At 57.1% G+C, this 25,820-nt stretch overlaps 1 protein-coding gene across 21 annotated transcripts in view; it reads right to left on the reverse strand.

Moving 5' to 3' along the window:
* NCOR2 (nuclear receptor corepressor 2) overlaps window positions 1–25,820 on the reverse strand; it is a 182,754-nt gene that overhangs the window by 143,835 nt on the left and 13,099 nt on the right. For 19 of the 21 annotated variants that reach the window (XM_066260804.1, XM_066260812.1, XM_066260799.1 and 16 more), the window contains exon 2: window positions 15,767–15,813. The exons of 1 other annotated variant lie outside the window; for it this stretch is intronic. The gene's annotated coding sequence lies outside the window, so the exon portion shown is untranslated. Of the gene's footprint in view, window positions 1–1,879; window positions 2,128–15,766; window positions 15,814–25,820 lie in introns of those variants that run through there. One more of the 21 variants, XM_066260795.1, reaches the window with a different exon arrangement.

Here is a 25,820-nt window from a genome sequence, read left to right on the forward strand (position 1 = left end):
GCTGGGCAGGGCCGGGGCAGCCACCGAGGAGGACTTGGGAGCAGGCAGCAAAGGGACACGCGTGGGGCCCCCGGAAGAGGGCACAGCAGAGGCCTTTCCCAAGGTCCCCAGGAGAGGTCTAAGGACAATCAGACAGCAAGCAGGTGGCGTGGGCAGCCTAGACAGGAGGGAAACTCCTCCGCCGGCCCCTGCTGGCCTGAAAGGAGAGACCCTGAGCTAGCCACCAGCCCAGCATCCAGGGACACTAACAAATAGCACAGCTGCCACCCTCAGTGGGAGAGCTGGACCTGCCCACCCGGCCCCCAAACCACGCTGGGCACTATCAAATCGGGGTGTCTGGCCCAGTTTTGGTGGGAGACGAGACGGGACGAAACAGGCACACGCTGGAGAAGTCCTGGGGGCCCCGGCCCAAGGGCAGATACAGACAGAGTCTAGGGACCCAGCCACCTCCAACTCTCTAGGTTGGCGTTTCCACAGCTATAAAATGGGAGGGTTCTCAACAAGGAAGAAAAAAGAGATCACTAGAGACCAAGACGTAACTAAGTTAAATCCAAGCCCATGTCTACACTCACAGAGCATCCCCGACTCTGGCCAAGCTGGGCCCTGTAGCTTTGTGTTGGTTTCCCTGGGCATGCCTACGGGCGGCTCACACTGTAGGGATGAGAGAACTGAGGCTCTGTGAGGCTCCACGGGGCTCCATGACCTATACAGGGTCACACTGTCTGTCAGGGGTGGGGCAGGATCATTTACAAGCCCCTGTCAGTCACACAACAACAACTTGCAGGGTAGAGACAGCTGGTGCATCCATTTGTCAGATAGGAAAATTTAGGCTGAGGGAAGTGACTTGTCCCAGGTCACACAGCCAGGAAGCATCTGGCTGGGATGGGAACCTGGCGGTCTGGCCACAAAGTGACCCAGGAGGCTGCAGCTCCTCTTACGTCACCATACGCTTATGTGACCCCTTGACGGTCCCATCTTACAGATGAGGAAACTGAGGCTCACACAGGTAAGGGGGCGCCACCCCGGTATGAAAAGAGGTGATTGAACCAGGATTCAAACCCGGGCTGTGGCAAGCAATCAATGCCATCTGGCAACTAGACCCTGCCCCCCCCCGGGCCTGGGCTGGAGCCCCCACGGCCTGTTAATGCTTGCCCCTCACCAGTCCCGGCGCACCCAGACCCCAGGACACGCCGCTCCCTCACTCACTCCCTCCACTTGCAACTGAAGGCTCCTTGTGAGCTTGGGAAGCCCTTCCAACTTTCCAGTGTTTATCCGGCTCCTGGCTGCCAGGGCCCTGGGCAAGCCTGGGCCGGTGGCGCTGATTTCAAACCAGACACGGGCACCCAGCCAAGCGCCACCACGGTGGGAGCTGGGCACTGGGGATGCCGCAGCACTGCCTGCACCTGGCCCCTCCCCTGCTGCACCCCCAAATCCTGAGCTCTCCCCCCCCGCCGTAGGCCACCTCTGGGGCCAATGCCAAAGAACAGACCAGGACCACCCAAACCCTTGACTCTGCCTGTGGCCCCCGAAGTGCAGCACGGTGCCCACCCCACACGTCCCCTCCCACGGATGGCAGCCAGGACGCGCTGCCCCACCAGGCGCCTGCCCCCTCAGCGCCCTCTTCCAGGGCTTCAGCCACTCTGGCTACAGGGCGGCCAACCCGTTGTCTGATCCTAGGGACGCCTGGTGAGCACACAGCCTGTGAGCCACCACTCCAGGTCGAAGCAGGCTCCTGTCAGATGAGCCTTCGGCCCGAGATGGGGTCCCTGGCCCCGGTCCCAGTCCTCCCGCAGGCCGTGGCCCCATCCCAGCCCACTCTCTCTCCTTCCCTGCCTGCCTGCCTGCCTACCCGCCACTGAGCCCGGAAACTTCTCCTTACCGAACACATGACCAGCCTTCCACTCACGTCAGCTCCAAACACAACTTGAAGTAACTCTCCCTCAAAAAAAAAAAAAAAAAAAAAAGAGAGAGAGAGACAGAGAGAGAGAGAAGCAAAAGAAAGACAAGGAAAACGTGCCAGCAGCGGGTCAGCCGAGTCCACACACAGATTGTTCCGCTGGCCTCCAGAAGACGCACCCCGTCCAACGGCAACCCATCCTTCCTGCAGGCCCACACCGGGAGAGGGCGGCCCCTCCAGCCCCGCCGCCTTCCCGCGAGACTACGGGCTCCCCGGGATGGGGAGGCCCCGCGGCCCGGCTGCAGCCAGGCCACCCCCCCCCCCCCGCGCCCGGGGCCCCCCGCGATGCCCCCCCCAAGGCGGGGCCCGCCGGCCAGCGGGGACAACCCCACGGTCGCCCGACCCACAGCGGGGCCGCCAACAAGGTCGGGCCTCCGCGATCCTTCCCGCCTCCTGCCACTCAGGCCCATAAACACAGGGAATTACATAAGTCCACTCCTCTTGTTGGGGAGCCAAAAGTGGGAGCCTTTTCTCCCAGCCTTGGCAGTAAGTAATAATTCCTCATCGCCATGGTAACCCTGGCGGGCTTCCAGCCGACACTCAGGAGCTGAAACCCTGGGAGGCCTTTTTATAGCTCGGTAGAAAAACCTCTTCACTATTCGCTTGCTCGCTCGTGGGGAAAGCGAGCTCCAGGCGTGTTCCCCCCATTTCCTCCCAGCCAGAATGTCCACCCTCTCCCCCCACCAGGCCCAAGCTGCCCACCTCCTCGGCCAGGGCCTGCCCTGGAGCCCAATCCACTGCTGGTCCCTTCCCCACCGTCCTCCAGTCTCCAGGGTGACATGGCTAGAGGGCAGCTCGGCCTTTTAAAATATTTCTGTCCTCCTTGTAATCTCAGGAAAAGCAAACATGACCCTCACATTGGTATTCTGAACAGGGGTCATCCTGGTGACAGGCCCGGAGGGTGAAAAGACACAGTGCACGCGTGCACACACACACACACACACACACACGCACACAGGCCAACGAGGATGGTTTGGTGGTCAGCCAGGGGTCTGAACCTTGGCTGCAACCAGCTGTGTGAATCAGACAAGTCTCAGCTCCTCTGGGTGTCAGCTGCCTATCTGCAGCAGGTCGGGCTAGGCTCCACTGCCCACGAAGCTCTGAGTGGCAGCCACAGGGTGTTGGGACGCAGAGGGTCCCGGCAGGGGTCTCCAGATTCACTCCAAGGGCAACATCCGCCCCAGGTGGTGGGCACAACGCCCGTGCAAAGGCCTGGAGGCTGGAGCGAGTTGGGTGTGTTGCAAAAGCAGAGGAAAGGCTGGTGTGTCCAAGCTCAGTGGTGGTGGTGGTGGGGGGTGTCTGAAGAGGTCAGGGAGTAACGGAACGTGGGGGAGGGGGAGGGGAGAGCTCATGAGGACTCTGGGCGAGAGTCTGTTCCCTCCACAGACTGGGGGTGCCCCTAAGAGAAATAAGGACGACAGCCATAACAGGAGCACATGCTGCGTGCCCGCCCTGTGTGAGCGAGCACTTCACCTGCTAGCCCATCCATCCATCCTCTCACAGGCGCAGCCAACGGCAGGTGCGATTCGGAACCCCCTTATACAGGGAAGGAAATGGGCCCAGAGAGGTTAAGTGGCTCGCCCCGGGTCACACAGCTGCAAAGTGGCTGTGGTTTGAACACCAAGCCACGTGGTCTAGCCAGCAAGGAGCCATGGAGGATTTGGGAGTCGATCCGATTTGGATGCAACAAAGGCCCGTGGCCACTGGAGGAGCCAGGACATCAGAGTGGCCTCTGAGAGACTGGGGAAGAGGCCTGCACAGAGGCCTGTGCGTGTCAACTTCCATCAGCTCACTCTCCAGCTTTTCCCCGAGAAAACACTTACCACCAACCCCAAATCCAGGGCAGGGATATTTCTGCTCCCAAGCCTTCTTTTACAGGCGGGGAAACCGAGGCACGGGAAGCAATCAAGTGAGCAAACCAAGGGCCATATTTTTAGACCACAAATCCAGGCGCTGCCGCTCACGCCCTGACCCCTCCGACCATAACACTCAGGAACGAGCCAAACCGGCCCCGCCAGGCCCAGCCAGGAAACAGGGCCTGAAGCAGCAGGGGCCAGACTCACTGGTTTCCTTTTGTTCTTCTCTGTTTGTTTTGGACCAGGACCTGTGCGCCCAGACATTCACAGAGGCCGGCCCTGGAATCCAGAGCCACTCACCCAAATCTGCCCCCCCATCCCCGCAGGCTGTTTGTGCTGCAGGCTTCGGGCAGGTCCAACCTGGACTGTATCACTCTGCGGCTGCTTCTTGTGTCTTCCCTGGAGGAGATGGGCAGACTTGACTGACAGAGACGGCAAATCATCAGCACCCTCTGGAGGGCACCCTCTGGACAGAGCCCGGGCAGAATCCGAGCTCACGTCAGGAGAAGCCCACGGCCATCTGTTTCGCAAGAGAGTTCTTCATTCCCCAGCCTCTAACCCAAGTTTACCAACAGGCTACTCTAGACACCTGTCTGCCAGGCAAAACTTCGGGGACGGTGGGAAAGATCAAGTGAAGACGTTACAGAAGACGCTCAGATGGGGAAACCCAGAGGCGATGGGGTTTCTGAAAAGAGGCAGGAGGGGCCCTCAGACAGAGGGGCCCTGGGCAAGGCTCCCAGCCTCCGCCGGCAGTCTGCTCGGCTGTGAACAGGGGGCCTACCGTCTCTGCCTCTCTCAGGGTCAGCAGGCACTGCACCTGTGGTGGGACCCAGGTGGATTATAAAGGGGACCCACAGTTCAGCTCTCGTCCAGTATCCAGCCCCAAGTGGAAGGGATTCCAGCTCACTTCCTCCCCAGGCGGCTGCCGCTTCCTGGCCAGGCACAGAGATGTGGTTGGGGGTGTGGATAGGGGGTTGGGGAGGGTGGGGAGAGGAAAGAAAAAGAGCGAGCTAGAGATACCTGTCTGTTTTCGCCTGCAGTGCCCCTGACCCACACCCCAGCACCCCAACGCTGGGGCAAGGGACACTACCCTTCCTCTGGACCGCATCTGAAAAGTTATTCCTGAGAGGCTTTGGGGGGCGTACATCCACACAACGGGGTGCGATACGGCCATGAAAGGGAACGAGCAAGGCACCGACCCCTGCTACCACATGGGTCAACCTTGACAACATGACGTGAGAGAAGCCAGACAGACACCACAGGTCAGGTACTGTAAGATTTCTCTTCTAGGAAATGTCCAGAACAGGCAAATCCATCAAGACAGAAAGCAGACTGGGGGGGACCTAGGGGGCAGGGGCATGGGGGGGGGCGGGAATGGGGACGGGGTCTCCTTGGGGAGCGACGACAATTATTTTACAACCAGACAGAGGTGGAGGCTGTAAGACACTAAACTGCAAGACACTAAATGGACTAAAAATTGAGAAGCTGCTTGTAAACGGCTTGTAAACAGCTACACTTATAAACGGCTATTCTGACGTGATTCACATGAACAAAAAAGACAGTTTTTGCTGGAACAGTCCCTGTGCACCCAGTTCGCTGACTCTCTGAAAGTGGCATCCCACCTCCCAGATGGTGAGAGTTCCTGGCCCCGGGCCTGGAGCTGTCGTTCAACATGTATTGAGCACCAACTGTATGCGCTGGGCACTCGGGACACAGCAGGGCACACAACAGAGCCACCTGCCCTCTTGGGGTTGACATGAGAAGAGGGGAGGAGGGTCCAGAGCGGAGAAAGACAGGATGCAACTCAAATAACAACAGCCACTGCGGACGGCGGCTTCCGGGGCAGCAGTCTGGATAGAGCAAGAGAGGGGAGGTGGGAAATGTCTTGGGAACAGTGTCCAGGGCGGAGAACAGCCGGGACGAAGGCCCCCGGGGCGGGGTGGGGGGCAGCTCTGAAACATCCAGGAGGCCGGCGCAGCGGGAGTGATGAGCGAAGGCCGACCGTGGCAGGACCATCAGCCACCTCACGCGTGTCAGGTCGCACCGGGCCCCACGGGCCAATAATGAGCCTTGAAACTTTTATAGGCGTTGCTATAATAAAATTCACAACGGAGTTAGTTTCCTGGGGCTGCCCGAGACTAACGACCACAGACAGGGTGGCTTAAGACAATTTATCCTGCAGCAGCACGGGGGGGGGGGGGGGGGGGGGGCTGTGGGCAGACAGAAATCAAGGTGTCGGCAAGGGGCAGAGGTGGGATCTCCTCCGGAGCTTCCAGGGAGGGTCCTCCCTGCCTCTCCAGCAACTTGGGCTCCTTGGCTCTGGCCTCGCCCCTCTCATCTCTGCCTCTGTGTCCCATGGACTTCTCCTCTGTGTCTTCTCTTGGGAGGACGTTTTGTCATCGGAGTTAGGGCCCATTGTAATCTTGAATGTCCAAACAAGGTCACACTCACAGGTCCGAAGGGATGTATCCTTTGGAGCCCACAACTCAATCCCTCTACCCACAGTTGAGACTCGCAATTCGGCGACCCAGACTGCCCAGAACCACGCTTGGCCTCTCCTCTGCTCCCCTCAAGAGTCCAGAGGAGGCTAGCAGCTGTGAGGGAAGGCATCTCCCCGGCCCATGCACCTGGGCATGAACAGACCCCAACAAACCCAGACCCCCTTCCCCTGAGAGAGGCATCCGTGAGCCACCCGTGGGCAGCCTTGACACGGAGGCCAAAACAGGCCTCGACCTTCACCCTGAATGGAGCCGTCCCCAGAACAAGATGCATCCTACCTCCCCGCCCCTCCCCCCATCACTGCATCCAGGCACCAAAGTGTCAGCCTTGAGCGAAGGCAGCGAACTGTCCTCCAGGGCTGTTTCTCTGTGTGCTGACTTTATTTTCAAAAGGGGCCGCCCCCACCCATAGCAGCTGAGAACCACAGCCGGCAGTGCTAACTGAAGAGAACCTGGCAGGGGTGCCTGGGGCCCGGGGAGCCCTTCCCGGCAACACAGAGGAAAGAGGGGGTGTCCAGGAATGCTCCTGGCCACCGCTAGCTGGATCCCAGGACCCAATCCGGGAAGGGCAAGGTCTGCCAGCCAGGTGCACGCACGCCCACAGTGGGCTGGCCCAGGGGGAAGAGACTTCACATGTGCTCCTTAGGCTTCCCAACCATCTGACAGGGTTCTGCCATCCCCACGTTATGGATGTGGAAACTGAGGCACAGAGCGGTGAAGTGACATGCCCAAGGACATGCAGTTAGGAGTGGCAGAGTGGAGTTGGAATGCAGGGTTGGGGGTGGCCCTTGAGTCTGTGTCATTAACCACTAGGATTCACCGCCTCTCAGAATACACTGGGCAGCACTGGAGGGCCCTCAGGGAAACTGCAGTGAGACAGGGCCCCGAGTTTTGGAGAGGGTATCTCCAAAGGTGTTCAACGTGACTTCCCCAAGGCTTTGCGGACCTTCTGGTACATTCCGTGGGACATTCTGCCCAGATCACAGAGGGCAAAATACTTAAAAATAAAAGTCACTAAGAACAGAGGCCACAAAATGATGGCCAGTCAAGCAGTGGCCAATAGGGAGGCTCTTTCTGGCATACGCAGTGTTTTTTTTGTTTGTTTGTTTTTTAAATAGGACATTGCTTATAAAATCCAGACTTCAGCTTCTCTAGGGAAAAAAAAGTCAGAACATCCAGTATGCTTGTTAGCCACAATCCTCACCCCTCCCTTTTGCCTCATTCCCTTTCTTGACTGCACCTGAGTTTGGGACACCCCTTGACCCCCACCTTGGCCACCTCCCTTCCTCCCCCTGCTGCTGAAGAAAGATGAACGAGTGTGAAAGGTCTCATTCAGCAAGGGAACAGATAAGAGAAAGCAGAGACACTCACAATGACTCTCCTTCACCCTGGCTGGCTGTGTAAGTGACAGGCACCTGCCTAACAACAGGATACATGGGCATCGCCCCAAGGCAAGGTTTAAGCCCCTAGATCCAGCCATGCCTGAACCCATCTCCTCTGGACTTTGTGGTGATAAGCACCTGTCAGTCCCCCCCAACTCCCCACCGGTGGCCTAAACCAGTTTGGGTGTGTCTCTGCCATGACTCAGGAGTCCTAACTAGTCACCCTCTAGTCTCGCCTTAATCTGACACTTGTCCAAGGAAGCCTGCCCTAATCACAGATTCAGACCTTGTTATGCTCCAGCGACCTGAACTCTGTCCCCGTGACCTTCAGCACCCTCGATTTGTTTGCCATTGTCATTGTCATTGTTAATATTAAGATAATGGTACTTGTTTTAACTGAAACTCACTGTCTCTGGACACTGTCTCAAAGGCGTGAACAATATCCAACTTTTCCATCACTCTGGTCCCAGTGGCCTACAAATGCCTGGAACATCCCGTGTGCCCAGTAAATGTACATTAATCAACTAGTAAGACAACAACAAGGAGACACAAAAGCCATTAAAATTCACTTCTGCTTTAAATGGGCCAGAGGGCCCGACCCCCCAAGGTCCCTGGAAATGGTGCTCTCAGCTCCACTCCAGCCATCAGGGCCCCAGCATTCCTGAACACGATGGCCTCAGGGCCTTTGTACATGGTGCTCCCCTGCCTAGAAGGTTCATCCTTCTTCCTTTCTTATCTGGTTCCTCCTCAGGAACAAGTCTCAGCTCAAATGCTACCTCCTCAGAGACCACCTTGGATTCTTCTACCTACAGGGGGCACCCCTGAAGCCAGAGCCGCCCCCTCCCCACCCTATGCTGTTCCACAGCGGACATGTCTTGGCTCTGGAGTACCATCTGTTTTCTGCACTGCCAGTCTCCCCGCCAGCCTGTGGGATCCACAAGGCCCTGCCTGGTATCTTGTTTGCTATGTGCTGGCCCTCTTGGAGAGCATCCCCAGGAGGCCATGGGGACACCAGGCTGGCTTGCAGGGAGACAGGAACAGACCCCTGTGTCCTGACCAGTCCCGCCCAGCGCAGAGCAGCTGCTGCATGCCTGAGGCCCCTACGTGGCACATGGAGCCTGGCCCACAGCCGGAGCCGCCCTGCCAAGAGAGCCAGCCTAGCTCCGGGGCTCAGGGAGGGCTGCAGGAGGCGCCTGCACAATCCCCACAATGAACAACAGCAGATGTCGTGAAGTGAAGCTGACACCCCAGCTCTGACAGCTGTGTGACCTTGGGCAAGTCACTTAACTTCTCTGTGCCCCCAGCATCCCCACCTATAAAACTGGGCTGATAATAACAGCACCTAGCTCACAGATGTATATGATACACTTACAACACAGCCTGGCCTAAAGTAAATGCTCAGAAATCATTGGGAATTATCTTAATATTAACAATGACAATGACAATGGCAAACAGCACTAAGACAAGCAAACAGTCTAGAAATGCCAGATTTCATAATAAAAGCAGTATTTGCTCCATGGCAGGTCCTGTTTGAAGCGCTCACGCCTATGGATTCCTACAAGGTAGGTTTTACTATTATTCAATGTGTTTGTTCCAACTCTTTCAGGAAGCCTCCCTGGATTGCTCTCACTCCCAGGAGCACCATGAACACACAATTCTGCCCTTCAGTGTGTCCTCAACTCCCCTCTCCATCCTAGGCTACAGGGAGGGACAAGAAGAGCCCCCACCAGCCTGCAGTCATTACAGAGAATGCATGTCCCACACCAGCCCAAGCCCCAGCTCCTCCTGCCAGAACCCCAGAAACTCACGCCCCATCCGATCCCGAGAGCACACCCCACAAAGGGAGGGGTGTTTCGGGCCCCAGCCTCCCAAGGGCTGCTGTTCCTGAGCTGCACGGGGTCAGATGTCCTGAGACACGGGGCTCAACGGGAAAGGACAGGTGTCGACTCTGGCTGACGGTCTGGGATCTGCGTGGGCGACGTGTGAGAGCAACACTGGCCCCCACCGCCCCCGCCCTTTCTGTCCCCAAAATGAGGAAGCCACAGCTGGCCTTCTCTTCCCACCCAACAGATAGCCGGGCTTGCCAGTTAGCCTAGCTGAGGTCATCAACACAGCAAGGACCCGGGCAAAGCCAGGCTCTGGCTCCCAGGACCGCCTCCCTACCCCACCCTGGAGACAGAAAGTGACCTCCATTCCCCAAACCAGGAGGGAAGGGCTGGTTAGGATGCCAGCTCCACCAATGTGGGCGGTGACCTCACTCAAGTCTCTCCAACCTCCCTGAGCTTCGGTTTCCTCATCTAGAAAATGGGCCTCATGGCCATGATCACATTTACCACAGGCAGGACATCAGGAATGCCCAAAAAGCCGGCAAATCAAAGCCACAGAAAGAGAAAAAAAAAGGTCTAGGAAAGAGGTGTTTCCATGTCAGCAAATGGGCTCACTTTGCGATGAAATGAAACACAATTTTATTTTATGGTGCAGAACGGGCTCTGTTTGGATTTCCAGCAATCATGGAAGGGACGCCGGGAAGATCTTCTCCAGCATTTAAGCCTCTCGAGGCTTTGAGACGCTATGACTTGGCATGTACCTCTAAAGAGCCATGCTGACATGTCATCAATAAATGCACCCCCAAGGACAGGGCTGAGACATCTCAGCAGGGCCACCCGGAGGCTGAGAGGCAGGACAACAAAGAGGGTGCGGGGCACAGTCTGGGGCAGACTGCCTGGGTTAGAACTTCACTGGCTGTGTGACCTCAGGCCAAGTCACTTAACATCTCTGTTCCTCAGTTTGTTTGCCTGAAAAGTGGAGATGGTAATAGTCCTCACTTCGCAGCGAGTTCTAGAAGATTAAAGAAATCATAACATGTAAAGTGCAATGCAATCACTATTTGTGAACCGTTATAATCACTGCAGTCCTGTGTGACCGTCTCAGACCTTACGTAGCTTTATGACCCCGAGAGAGACAAGTCCCCCTGGATCCCTGGGGCTTGCCGGGACCCCTGAACAGCAGCGCCTCCCTCCGCCAGCCGGGGGCAGGGATTACTACCGGACGGAAAGAGACGCACAGGTCGGAGCCGGAGATTAAAAACAAGCACAATTCTCGGGCAGGCTTCCATCCGTAATTATGAATTTGATGTAATTAGGCACCCCACTAACTTCATTGCTTATTTATTTACAGGATTGCTTATTTAATTTGTGGGCCTCCTTCCCCGAAAAGTCATCTTTGCTCACACTCCTTGGGCGAGGGAGGACAGGAAGGGGGCCCCATCTTCTGTCCCCACCCATCACCTGCATTCCTGGGCTTCCACATGTGCCACTCCTGCCTCATCCCAAAACAGCTCCCCAGAAGGACTTTGCCCAAGACGATAGGATTGCACAGGGCCTGACATCCACTTAACAGTGCTTGGGGCCAACGTATAGTGTTTGACCCAAAAGAGGACTCTCCTTCACACACTCATCTCTCCCACTGAGGAGACCCCCACGGGAAAAAGGGTCATTCTGGCCCTGGTATGACCCTTTGTTTCGTTTTTCTGTTTGTTTGTTTTATCCTAAGTGAGAAGTGTGTGTGTGTGTGGGGGGGGGGGGGTAGACAGACTCCCACATGCACCCAACTGGGATCCACTGGCATGCCCACCAGGGGGTGATGCTCTGCCCATCTGGGGCATTGCTCTGCTACAACCAGAGCCATTCTAGCGCCTGAGACGTAGGCCACGGAGCCATCCTCAGCACCCGGGCCAACTTTTGCTCCAATGGAGCCTTGGTTGTGGGAGGAGAAGAGAGAGACAGAGAGAAAGGAGAGGGAGTAGGGTAGAGAAGCAGATGGGCGCCTCTCCTGTGTGTCCTGACTGGGAATCAAACCTGGGACTTCCACACACAGGGCCAATGCTCTACTACTGAGCCAACCAGACAGGGCCCCTGGTGTGACCCTTTGGACCAGTGAACACATCAGAGCAACAGAAGGGCTGGTCCTTCCCAGCTTGGAAATGGACAAAGAGCATTCATCTTTTGCCCAATGACTTTAGAGAAGTCTTTGACCTCTTAGAGCCTCAGTTACCTCATCTGTAAAATGGGAGTGTGAATAACAACACCCTCAGCTAGTTAACACTAAAACCCAACTGCTGCTACCTATCACCACCCCTAGCCTCAGCCAAAGCAATACAGCAAGAAAAAGCAGTAAGAGGCACCAAGACTTTCTGGATTATCTAGTAACATCCAAAAACTGGAAACCACCTACATGTCCATCAACTCATGAATGGAGAGTCCCAACTGAAACAGGTTCATACAACAGAATATTATTCAACAATAAAAAAAGTAATAAACTACTGATACGTGCAATGACATGGATGAATCTCAAACACATGCAGAGAGAAAGAAGCCAAGTACAAAAACATCCATACCTTATTGTTTTAGTGTGATCAGATCTACAACAGATCAGTGAGTGCTTCTGGTGGTGGGGGGGTGGGTGGGGGGGGTGGGTGATGGAAACAGTCTACATCTAACAGAAAAATATATGCAATCTATTAACATCACTAAGCCCCACCCAGTGCCCAGGGATGGTCTCCTCACTTCCGGTGGGACCTGCTGGCTCTGTCACTGGTCCTCCTGTTCCCTAGGCCCTTGATTTATGAGCGCCAGACCAGGAAGGTCAGAGTCTGTCGAGGTCCCCCTCTACAAAGACAGGGTTATAAATAGCGCGCTCCTCGGAGAGCTATTATGGGTAAGGGGAGCGCTGCGGAAGGTACCTGCCTCCGCAGGCCCTGGCCAGCAGCAGGGGCCTCGTCGGTGCTGCTACGGAAGGATGAACCCGCAAACACCAGGCTTAGGCGGAGATGACTGGCTGGCCAGGATTCTTGTCAGATCCCCCACCACATACACACCCATGCCCTCCCCCGACAAGACTCCAGACCAGGGTAGCTGCCCCGCCCCCATCCGTCACCACAGGCTCCAGGCAGCCAAGGCTCCAGCATTTAGACTCCTCAGCCCCACGCAACCCGCCCCTCCTGAAAGAGGGGACACAAAAAGCAGGGCACCATGTGTGTACGGGGGCGAGGGGAGGTTGGCCCCAAGTCCATCCTGGGAGCTCACTTCACAACAGGAGTTGGCCCAGGGAGAGGACACCCTGGTAACTAGAGTCAAGACAAGGGTCCCCCCGAAACCCACCCACTTATACAAGAAAAATAACAATAAAAGGACACAGGCTGTGGGCTACAGGGTGGTGGGGGCAGGAGGGGCACCCGAGGCCAGCTGCCTGCCATGTGCCGAGCAGCGGGCGGCTCTGCTCCCCTTGAGTGATAGAGTAGGCCGGCGGCGCACGGGAGCCACAGCGAGAGGGGCGTCCCCAGGGCCCGATTAAAGGGCGGCCATGGGCAGACACGCTCGACTGTCAGCCCATCCCCCTGCCCCCCCAACCCCCCCCCCCCGTCAGAGGAACCATTAATTGCTGTCATTTAAGGGTGGCCTGTGGGGAGAAGGAGGGGGTTGTGGGAAGGAGAGGGGAGGGGAGGGGAGGGGAGGGGAGGGGAGGGGAGGGGAGGGGAGGGGAGGGGAGGGGAGGGGAGGGGAGGGGAGGAGGAGGAAAGGAGGAATGGGTGGAGGGAGTAGGGGAGGGGCAGAGAGAGCAGTGGGGGGAGGGAAGGGAGGGACAGCTCGCCCAGAGCTGAGCCTCCTGAGCTGGAAGGAAAGAGACCCCAGACCTCTCTTCCTCCTCACCCAGCAGAGGGACAGGGTCACCCAGAGGAGGGACAGGGCCACCCAGAGGAGGGACAGGGCCCAGTCCAACTCAGGACCCACCCATGCAGTGGTGGATTCAAAGAATGTAACAACCCATTCTCGGCCCTAACGACCATTTTAAGTATGAAAAACACCACAATATACCAAAAGGTTATTTATTATTTCATGCGTTTAATACTTATATAAGAACAATCAAAGGGGTACACAAAACTAGATTCTAAGAAAGAGTTTTAAAATACCAGTGAAGAAATAGTAAATAATACCTAACAAAAAAACAATGAAATGGTTATTTAAGATATTTCCGTATTGCTTCTTGACCTCACTTGCATTTTTTTTACCCATGGACAGAATGAACATGACCATGGGCGCTTAGGAGATGCTGTTGCGCAGATGAACGTGAAAAAAGAGCAAGGAATGCGAGCGAGGATTTCCACACTGGGCGGCTGCCCAGGCACCCACCTCAGAGAGAACCCTGATGACAAGTACCATTTTAACAACCGGTTCGTCGAACTCAACAAAAAACCCCACCACTGGACCCCACTACCCAGGAGGGACAAACAGAGCCCAGAGAGGTGTGATAGTATACACACCAGCTGCTTGTCTGTCTGGTCCTGGTCTTCTCCCCCAGGGTGCCCAGTAAGCCTGGCCGCCCCGCGGCCCATCCCTTGTCGGCCCCCACCCCATCCGACCTGACCTCACGCTCTTCCACCCCGGGCTCACGCAGCTCCCCCTCCCAAGATCAAAATCTACACGTGGCTTCAGACCGACCCAAACGCCACCACCTCCTTGAGGACCTAAACCAGCACAAAGGACCGCAGAGCCCGGCTGCCTGGGTTCCAATCCTCCCTCTGCCACGTCCACACTTGGGGACATGCTATCACCTCCCCGGAAGTCATGTGTACAAGGGGACAATGACAGGACCCGCCTCATGGGGTCGCTCTGAGGACGAAACGACATGATTCCACAAAGTGCTGAGTGTGGCAGTGTGGGCTGCTGCTGCGGCTGGTCTGCTGTCATTCTGAACACTGTCCCCTTCCACCCCCCACCCACCCTGCCCCCGTCTCCTGTCTCCAGGCCTCCCCAGATGACAAGGGGCTCAGAAAGGCCCCACGCTGCCCACGGGGAGCTGCAGAGCGTGAAGTCAGCATGCCTCCTGGCCGCCCATCCCTACACAAGCCTTGCTGTCTCTGGGCTGAGGGAGCTCCCGGGAGCATTAGGGAAGGGCCCCCCTCCGCCTCCCCCATCTGTCTGCCCCCTCCTCCCGCAGAGGTGATGGATCGCCCCAGAGGAGGAAGCTAAGTGCTTGCAGACAAAAAGCCCTTTTATCGTCCTCGGGTGGGCCAGTGGCATGACACGCAGATAACTCAGCCATGGAGGAAGGCTCCCCATTAGGCCTGCAGATTGATGGAGGCCCAGAGGCCAGGGAGGAAGGGAGAACACCCAGGCAAGGCCACCTCCTTCCCAACTTCAAAGACACCAAGCGTGCCAAGCAGAAAACCCGGGCTGATCACCTGGAGAGACCTCCAAGGTGAAACCCACAACTGGGGGGCCCAGGGCCCAGCTCAGGAGGCAGACCACCTCCAAGGCTGTTCTTCCCTGGTGCTTCCGGGGGCCTGAAAGGCTCAGAAACAAAGGAAAGAGGCCTGCATCACCCCCCAAAAAATCAACCATCCATGTGACTCATGTAGACCCCCCTGTAAGCCCACAGGCCCGCTCCATACAGCCTCAGGGCCTTTGCACAGGCAGTACCCTCTCTCTGAAACACACTGCAGAGACCGGCACATTCCCTTCCCTTCTGCAAAGCTTTGCTCAAATGCCACCTCCTCAGGGAAGCCCACCCTGACCACCCCCATTTGAAACTGCTACCTCCAGGCCACCCACATTCCCCAAGCCCCCTCTGCTGGTTCTTCACCTCAGTGCTTCTCCCCAAAGGACACACTATGTGTCTGATTTGTATTTTTACTGTCTGTCTGCCCAGCAAGGATAGGTGCTTGTCCATCTGATTCACAACATCCAAAACAGGGCCTGGCACACTGTAGGTGCTTTAGAAATAATCATGCAATGAATGAAGGCTTTGGAACAGGATAGATGTCTCCCGAAAGCGGCCCATCCTGAGCCATGAAATATCTACTCCCCGGGGCACCACACAACCTCCTCCTGCCGCCTCCTACCCCGGGCAACTCTGAATGCCGAACCACACCCCACAAGGTCACCCTGAGCCCCCCACCGCTTCCGCCAGGTGGAATCTGGCTCCCCAGCTACTCCTGACGCCCTCCCCCTGAGAAGGCCCAGGCCACAGGAACCTGCTAGAGACAATGAAGAGTGGGGACAGATGTGAACCTACCAGAAATGGCCGCCAGTAACGCTATGTCCTCAAAGACTCCAGAGAACCTGCAGGGAAAGACAAGGGGTCCCGTTAGTAACGGTCACATCCTCCAAACCAGAGCTCCAACAGGACCACATCAACGTATGGGTGGAAATGGTAAGGCCTGTGCACATCAAGTCAAGTTCTTCCCCACCATGACCCTGAGAGGGGACACTGCACACCCCTGGGGCTCAGAGAATTCTTCTCGCGCCCCCAGTTCCAGAGCTGGAAGTCCGACCCAGACCATGGGGTCATAACGGCAGCTCTCACACGGGCACGGCCACAGAGAATCCCACGCCCACAGCACAGTGTCACTGTGACACTCTTCCATGACACTATAAACAAGCGAGTAAGTGACAACCGAAAGAGGACTGGGCCTCCTGTTCCTATATAAGCACTTCTGAGTCTCCATTCTAAGTCAGAGCCGTGCAGTGGCGGCCAGTGTCCAGAACATAAAAAGAACACCCACAAGGAAATAAAGGCAGCCAAGCCAATGGAAGAATGAGGGAAAGACTCAATAACACTTCATGGAAGTGGAGAGACAGATGGCCCATAAGGAAAAGATGCTCAGTAGCATTAACCATCAGGAAGTGCAAATTAAAACTCCGAGAGACCCCCCTGCACACCATGGTTGATGCGGTGCTAATATAAAAAACAGACAATAGGGCCCTGGCCGGTTGGCTCAGTGGTAGAGCGTCAGCCTGGCGTGCGGGGGACCCAGGTTCGATTCCCAGCCAGGGCACATAGGGGAAGCACCCATTTGCTTCTCCACTCCCCCCCCCCTTCCTCTCTCTCTCTTCCCCTCCCGCGGCCCGGGCTCCATTGGAGCAAAGATGGCCCGGGCACTGGGGATGGCTCCTTGGCCTCTGCCCCAGGCACTAGAGTGGCTCTGGTCGCGGCAGAGTGACGCCCCCTGGTGGGCAGAGCGTCGCCCCTGGTGGGCGTGCCGGGTGGATCCCGGTCGGGCGCATGCGGGAGTCTGTCTGTCTCTCCCCGTTTCCAGCTTCAGAAAAATACAAAAAAAAAACAAAACAAAAAAACAGACAATAGCAAATGTTGACAAGAACGTAGACCAACTGAGAGAGAGCCTCAGCCTGCGCTCGGTGGATACATTGTGGTAAGACTGCCTTGGGACACAAGTGTGACAATTTCCCATCAAGTCAAACATCCAGTTGGGTGACCACATGACACGGCAATGACACGCCCTGGAATGTGCCCGGGAAAAATGAAAACCTGCGTCCGCACCAAGACTCACACAGGAATGTTCGTAACAGCTTTGGAAGCAATCCAGCGATTACCAGTAGACGAGAGGCAAACAAATGGAGACCGCAGAACACTCCACAGTGACCAGGGATTAAGTGCAGAGATATGCAGCCACACGGAGGAACAAAGTCAGACTCAGGCTGGGCACAGAAGCCAGACTCCAAGCTCCCCCCTCCTCCCTAGCCCCCCAGCCGGGATGCCACTCTTATGATTCTGGGAAAAGCAAGTTCCACGGGGTCACATGACATGTACAGAGGTCTCCAGAGGTAGACCAAGCAGGTGATTCAAAGAGAAGTCAGGACTCTGATCGCCTCTGGGGAGAAGACAGTGGTTGGCTACACAGTGTCTTCTTTATAATTATCCATTAGTCTGCGCCCCAGTGTTTACGCATTCTTTATTGTGTTAGCATCTGCACACACACAAAAAAGTTTAAGAAAACCTCCCTGGCCAGGCAGCTCATTGGCTTGGAGCGTCTTCTCGATACACCAAGTTTGTAGGTTTAATCCCTAGTCAGGGCGCATGCAGGAGTCAGCTGGTGAGTACATGAATGGGTGGAGCAATGGGTCAATGTTTCTCTTGCTCGTTCTCTTTCTCTCTCAAATTCAGTAAGTAAAGTTTTTAAACTAAAAAAACAAAGGCAGTGCAGAGGGCAGAGTACTAGACAGGATCGGAACACCTGGGCTGTGGTCCCAGCCCTCCCACAAAGGGCAGTGACCTCGGGCACACAGCTGGTTCTCTCTGAGCTCAGTCTTCCCATCCAGAAAATGGGCCCGCTCCCCTCGGCTGTCTCCAAGGCCTGCTCATTCTAACACCTCCGTCTTGAGGGCACTTCCTGCAGCCCCCGCTTTCCCTGATCAACCCCGCAGTGAGGTCAGGTCAGGTCAAGTCAAGTTCTACAAAGTCACTCAGGGCCCAGGGGCCCGAGGCCACGCCTGCTGCTTTGCAGAAAGGGAAGTGTTGCCTACGCGAGCCTCCACGTGGCTGCCCTGGGCCGGCGGGGTGGACCCTGCTAGGTCAAGATGAGCAAGCCACAGGACATGCTCTGCAGAAGCCTAAACTGAACCCCGGGACCCCACAGATCCAGGCACTGGCCTCCAAGGGAAGCCATTAACTTCCCAAAGTGACAGCAAATTGGGTCCTGGGGACTTCACGCCCTGCGGGGCGTGGAGGAGGCCCTGACACCACTCTTAGCTGTTTGGGCCCACCTGGCCACAACTTTTCACACTAGGTGAACAGGGGACCTTTCCTTGCCCCTGAGGGCCAGGTGTGACCCGTCCCTGTCACTGCGGCAGACAGCCAGAGGGGGAGGGACACAAGCTCCCATTTATTGTAGAAGCCACCAGGATATTTTATTTTCCTTCTCAAGTGACAGCCGGGGCGTGCCCAGTCCCACGCACACTCCCCTTGAAGCTGCCAGAGAGGCAGTCCCCAAGTTCACCAAGGTCTGAGAGTACCCTCCCCCTCCCACCCCGACTCCCTCCTCCAGCAACTGGGCAGCGTGAATGTGAGAGTGTTCCCAGGGACAAAAGGGCCCAACACAGAGGGCCTGGCCCATCAATGGCGGGGCACAAGGTCAGGGAAAGAAAAGAGGAGCAACCCTGACCCCTGCCTCTGAGCACCCCCAGCCCCAAGTCCATGTGTCCGGGCCCCCAGAAAGATCTGCCCGGATACCGGGCAGAACCACAACTGTGGTCACAACCCTGATGGCCCCGTGCTCACACACATGCACCACTGAACCCTGGCCCGTCTCACAGCCCTGCCAGGCAACCCCGTTTCACAGAGTGGGAAGCAGAACAAATCCGTGATCGCACTGCCGCTGGAGAGGGGTGGGGAGATGGGAACCCCAGGCATCTGTCCTCGGGCATCCCATCCCCTGCCCCCCAACCCCCAATTTGGCCCCAAACTTGCTTCTCAGAAACCACCCCACACCCCTCTCCTCGCCACGGGGTGTGGGCTGTGGGGTGCGGGGCTGTCTGCAGAGACAGCAGCCGGCAGGAGCAATCAGACGCCAGGAAGGAGCTGGGGTATCGACCGCTTCTGGAGGGAGGGGGAGCCACGTCAGCAGTCGGGCTCCGGGCCAAGCGCAGGCCAAGGCCAGGCAGCAACACAGGCCCGGAGGGAGGGCCGGGGCAAAGGGGGCTTTGCTCCCAGGCCTGAAGCCATCTGTCCACCCACCTGTCTGTCTGCCACCGGCACCGACAGCCCACACCACAGGGACCCAGAGCTCCGCTTCCCGAGAGCTTCACTGGGCACAGTGCTGAGCAGCCCTCCACGCTTATTCACTGGTTTCATTCGTACATTCACCCGGGTTGCTCTGACTCTTCCCATTCTGCAGATGGGGGCAGTGAGGCAAGTGAGGCAAGAGAGGCAAAAGCGCCCGCCTGGTTCCCACCATCCGCGAGATGTGCATCCAGGCATCTGCTGTGACCTCATGTTACCTCTGCCAGACACCCTGCACTAGAGCCTCAGCGGGTGGGGGACAAAAGGGCAGTGTCTCTGGGAAATGGTGCACGGGGCACAGGTGGGGTGGAAACTTCCAGAAACATCTGATGCCCCTCAGTGGCCCCATCACAGGCTACTTGTCCTGATAATTCAGGTTCTGCACATAGGAGCACAGGCAAGAGTCCCCAGTGTTAGCTGCTGGGCCCCCCCGGGGAGGGGCTGTCTGGCAATGGGGTCCTGATGCTTGTGGAAGAAAATCGACCGCAGACCCCCAAGCACCCCCCCCCACCCATGAGCAGGGGAGGGTCTGGGCCACCAGTGGTGGCAGGGCGCCCCAGCGCCACCCAGGAGAGCCAGGGTGCTGTGGAGCCATCGATCGCCAAGGCAATTAATTGCCCGGGTCAAGAGATAGTGAAACAGATTTGTCACCAGGGCCCCAGAGACAGTCCAGAGACTCCAGTAACCCAGGCGGGAGGGTGGTTCCCGCTGACCTGGTCCTGGCAGAGAGCAGGGCCCTCCACACGTCCTCTAACTCCCCTTTGCCCTTCCTATCTCCCCTCCACGGGCGTCCTCCCACACACTCTCCTCACCCATAGGTTCGGCCTTCCGTGGAACGCCCCCGTCTGAGCACCAGCCCCTGCCCCAGCATCAGACCCGGACCCACCCCACCCAGAGAGACCAGCCCATCCTGCAGGCGGCGACCCCCTGCACAGATGGGGCCTCTGCAGCAGCCCAGCAGCCCAGGATCTCCCCAGAGACGCAGCGCTGCTCCCAGTGGCAGCGCACAGAGTTCTAGCTGGGGCGCCCCCAGCACCTGTGGCTCAAGTCCTCCGAGGCCGTTGCCTCCACTATGAAATGCAGATAACAATGAGGGGGGGCGAAAATCAGGCCGGATCAGGCTCAAATCCCAGCTCAGCTGTTCTGCAAAGCCTGAGGACATCGCCTTGCTTCTCTCTGAGCTTGATTCACCATCCATGAAATGGGGGTGATGCCAGGGGCTACTTTGTGTAAAAAAAAATATACAGCCCGGCCCGGAGCAGGTGCCGAGTTCAAGCTCACTACTGAGGCGCACCACCCCTGCTCATGCGTCAGTCCACAAGCCCATCACCTAGGAAACGTAGACTGCATGCAGGTCCCAAGCCAGGCTGGGATGAGGGGACACAGAGCACAGGCCCCCACCAGGCCTCTGGTACACTCAGGCGTTGATGGGCACCATGCACACCCCAAGCTTGTTGGCTGGTTGCCAGTGAAGAACAGAAGTGACCGGACATACCCAGAGCCCTCCACCCAGATCTTCCGAGGACAGGACGTGGGACTCAGCCCTCCGTGTCCACACCAAATCCCTCCACGCACACCCTGAACACGTGAAGCAAGAGACGCCCATCAACCCCTCCCTGGCTGCCCCCCCTACGCAGATGGGAAAACCAAGGCCCAAGGCAACTTGCTCCTGTCCCACAGGAACAACAACAAAAAAAAAGCTCAGCTCAGCAGGTGCTCAGAAGCACGGGTCACCGAGGCCAGGCACGGCACTGAGTCAGAGTGAGAAACTCCTCGGAAACTGAAAACAGCCCCAGAGGCCCCGCCAGCTCCCCAGAGTGAACCGCGCTGATTCACAGTCAGCCGGCTGAGCTGTGTGTTGGAAAGTTCCTGCTTCTGTGGTCAGGGTGGGGGTGGGGGACCAGGGGCCCAGAACAGCCACTAGGCCAGGGGCCCACGAACTGCCGGAGCCTGTACATGGGTCACATTCAGACTCACAGCCCAGTGCCGCTCAAGGGCCAGCCATCCACCCTGGCCAAGGAATGCCCTCAGTGGTGTTTGTGGGGGGGGGGGGGAGCAGGCAGCAGAAGAGTCTCACCTCACCCCGCCCCACCCTACCCCCAGTGACAGACTACTCCTTGCCCTGGCTGGGCTCAGCACGCAGGGAGACCTCCCCCCACTCCAGCACAGCACAGTGATCTCAGGATCTGCCCTGAGACCCGGGACATAACGTCACTCACGCTGCTTTCTAGCTGTGTGTCCCGGCAGGTTGCTGAACATCTCTGAGCCAGTTCCTCACCTGTGACGGAGCCTCCCACCCCACACAGCCAACGTGTAGATTCAGTGACAAATACCAGCAGAGATCCGTGAAGGCACCTCTCCCAAGTTCCCCCAGTGGTTCTGTCACTGAGGTGAGAGTCACATGACGTCGTAAGATGAACCATTAGAAAGCAAACAAGTCAGTGAGTGGCATTCAGCACATTTACAAGGTTGTGCAATCACTACCAGCCCGTCCAGCTCCAAAGCTTTTCCAGCTCCTCAAAAGGGAATCCCCAACCCACTGAACAGTCTCTCAACAGCCCCCCGCCCCTGCCCCTGGCAACCGCTAATCTACATTCTGTCCATATGGCCTGCCTGTCCTGAACATTTCATTTAAATGGAATCAGACACTATGTGGCCTTTGTGTCTGGCTTCTCTCACTCCGCTTCATGTCCTCAAGGTCGGTTCACTCACGTTATACAGTATCGACATATTGTTTCCTTTTTATGGCTGAATAGTATTCCATTGTGTGGATAGACCAGATACACATATATTTTTTAAAATAAGATAGAGCATCATACCAGCACACCAAGGTCACAGGTTCGATGCCTGGTCAGGTAATTAATTTTGCACAACTAAATGGAACTAAGTAAAACAATGAGTTAATGTTTCTTCCTCTCTCTCTCTCTCTCTCCCTTCCTCTCTCAAGTCAATAGGAAAAAAAATGTTTTAATTTTAAAAGTATACATAAATATAAGTTATACAGAAATGAACCATAACTAAATATACAAAAACACATTGACTTGAAAGAGTAAAAAATGAATTGTAAAATAAGGAACCACAATGCCCATGATGGTGTGGCATCTGGCTGGTGGGAGGCACCACCACGCAGGCTCACAGGGTCAAACATCAGGCCCCCCGTGTCCAGACCCTGCTGTGATATGTGACCCTGGGCCGACTCCTCGCCCTCTCTGGGCCTCAGCCTCCCCATCTGTAAAGAAGGGCACTGAAGGGGCTACTCTCAGGAGGACTTCCCACCTGGACACCTCCAGTTCTCAGAGTCTCCGGGTGTCCCTCAACCCTGGGGGTAAGAGGCTGTGGCAGCCAGGGGAGATGACAGGCCACCCCATGCTGGTGCCAGCAAGGACAAGCAACTCCAGGATGCGTAGAGACCCCGCCCAAGGGCTTGCCCTGGGCCACTGAAATGTGGACACAGCATAGAAGGGGGACATCACTGTGCCCTCCCCCACCCCGCATGCCCAGGCCACAACTCAGTGCTGAATTCCTGAGGCTCCTCAGCCCTCTACCCGTTACACCTGTTGGCACCTCCACGCAGGTAGGAACCACCAGAAATGTGTCCGGACATTGCAGAACGAACCCCAGGGCAACACTGCCCAGCTGAGCACGTCCTCACCCGGGCCCCAAGGGCCTCGCTCCTGGGCAGGAAACAGCAGACAGGGCACCATTCCTCCCCTAGGCCGGCGCCCTGGTCTGGCCTGTTCCCGACGGGGCGGAAGCCACTTGAGGGACAAGAGCCTCATGTCCAGCACCTGTCCTCTTCCTCTGCTGGGTCATGCCAGGCCCAGTCTCACCACCAAGGGACTCATTTGGCCAACAACACAAACTGACCGAGTGAGTCCCCGCTAAGTCACAACACTGCTCCAGGCCCCTGGGGAACCAGCAGGGGACAAAGCAGACTCAGCTACTGCTTCCTGGGATGTGGCCCGTTGTGGGAAGGCCCACACACAAAAGAACGAATCGGAAAGCATCAGGAGGTCCCCCCAAGGGTGACACCTGCCAGCAGGCAGCAAGAAGGCTTCCGTGCCAACGTCTGGGAACAGCATTCCAGGTGGGGGAACAGAGAGTGCAAAGGCTCGTGGACGGCATGCATGTGGCTGCAGGAGCCAGGAGGACGGCGGAGCAGCTCCCAGGGGTCTCGGAGGTCATTCTCAGAGGAGAAGGAAGAAAGCACGGTGTGAGAGCAGGAGATCCTTCTGACGGGACCCTCCTGGCTGCAGCACGGAGAACAGAAGGCAGAGAAAACCAAGAGCGGATTTGGGGGCCAGGAGGAGGCTGCTGGAGAGGTCCACGCCAGAGAGCCGGGGTGGGGGTGGGGGTGGGGGTTCCCCTCATAGTGTCTGGTGCCCTTATTGTCCTTGTTCTTACAACCGAGGAGAAAACAAAGAGGGTCTGCCTGCTGTGGTCCCATTCCCACCATGGCAGCATGTTGATTCTGTTACTATCTTGTGTTGTCAGGGCAGAGGGGGTCCCCATGGCTGTGTCTTCCATCCCAGAACACACAGGGATGTTTCTGGCTGTCCTGTGACTGGCGTTCAACCCGGTGGACAGTCTCACATCATGAAAAGGGACCCTCTCCAGACAACTTTCAAATGACCTGGCCATTAAAAAAACAAAACAAAACCCACCAGCGCCCTTTTGTAGGGGAGCGCTGTGAAGGCCTAGGGCGCGCTGGGAGGGGACGCGGTGGCAGGGTGCCGCCTGCCCACCCCCAAGTCTTGCGCACCCATCTCCACACCCCACTGTGTCCTCGCCAAATCCTGCCTCTGGTCCTCTCTGTGTCTCAACTGAGAAAAATAAAGAAAGCTTTGGGGGAAAGTCATCTACTTTGTGTTCCAAACCCACCCCTCATCTCAGGTGAAGAACTTGGGCACCTGTCTGCCCTACGGCTTCCGCAGTGGCGCCCACATGTGCCGGGAGCCCCGGGACCTGATGACCACGAGCGCTGAGACATGGGGGCCTGGCTCCGTGCCCGTACCCACTCAATCCATCATGGCCGTGGCCGGCCAGCAAGTGCTGCTGACGGGCAGTGCCATTCCAGGACTCCAAGGTCAAGTTCCCCTGCCTCAGGGGCACCTTGCCCACCACCTTCCTCTGGATGCAAGGCCTCCAGCCCATGAACTCCTTAGGGAAACAAACTAACAAACACACAAACAAATCGCCCCAACAGAAACCATCCAAGCACCTTCTTTTTGAAACGATCACTTTCTCGTGTTTTCAGCTCCAAGAGCCGCCTGCGCCCGCTCTCACTTCTCTCCGGGCAACATGTACTCATGCCACATGGGAGCAGCTGCCCGGCCTCCCTCTCTCTCACTTCCCCTTACTCCGCGCGAGGGCGTCACGCTGGGCTCCGTTGCTGTTCTTCGCCCTGTGCAAAGTCAAGACCGCAGAGGAGAGGGGGATTTCTCAGGTGCTGAGTTATGTAAATGTCGCCTGGGGGTTGGTTCTATCAGGAGGGGGCACTGTGTGGCCCAGGGCAAGTTCCCCGACCTCCCTCAGCCTCGATGGCTTCGCCCGTGACCCGTGACCCGGGGAAAAGTGATGGCGTTTGCCAGCTCCCGAGATTGAGTCGGCCGGATGAACGCACATGGCATGTGCCCATTGCCTGAGAGGGCCACAGAGAGCTCCCAGCCCTCAGCCCCCGCCCTGCAGCAGCTGAAGGGGAGGGCTGGGATGGGGGGCGGGCAGGGAGCAACAGCCCCCCCCAGCACGAGCCCCAGCTGGGCAGGGGTGGAGGATAAAATCCCGCACCCCCTGCCTGGGCCAGGTGGCTCGCTGCCCGCCGGGCTTTCATCTCTGGGAGATAAGCCGCCTGCTCAAGTTCACGTTCAGGATCAAATGAACCCACTTAATCGCCTTAGGGATCTCCACTGAGCTGGCTCCTCGGGGGCCAGGGGAGGAGGGCAGCTGAGCACCCCTACACACACACCAACCAAGACCCCCACCACACAGCCAGGCACAGAGAAGGCGCCAGGTGGGCATCCTGACCACACCATGGGTTACCACCCACTTCGGTCTTCGGTGACCCCGAGGGCTGTGGGGTGCATGCTGGTCTTCGTCATCTAGGTATAAGTCATTGGCTCGCTGTCACAAAACACCTACTATGCACCATGTGCTCAGGGTCAAGTGACTGGCCTAATCCCCAAAGCGACCCAGGAGGCAAGCACTACCACGAACCCCTTTCCAGGTGGGGAAACTGAGACCAGAAAAGGAAAACAGTCAACCCAAGGTGGCAGAGCTCCTCACGAGACCTGCCTACTACTCCACAGAAGGGGAGACAGAGGCAGGAACCGAGAGGCCTTCGGTCACCACCATACCCAACATGGCCGGGAGGTGATCGCGCGCACCTACCCACCCAGCTCCCAGCCGCAACCCAGCACCAAGGACAGCGCCTGGCACAGAGTAGGTCCTTCAGGAAATCACCTGAATGAACAAATCCTACCCACTGGGCACTGACTGACTCCAAGAAAACGCCCTCTCTAAGGTTCTTTCGTCCCACAGAGGGCCTGGGGGA

This window comes from Saccopteryx bilineata, chromosome 2 (genome assembly GCF_036850765.1).
Source record: "Saccopteryx bilineata isolate mSacBil1 chromosome 2, mSacBil1_pri_phased_curated, whole genome shotgun sequence".
NCBI classification, from domain to species: Eukaryota; Metazoa; Chordata; class Mammalia; order Chiroptera; family Emballonuridae; genus Saccopteryx; species Saccopteryx bilineata.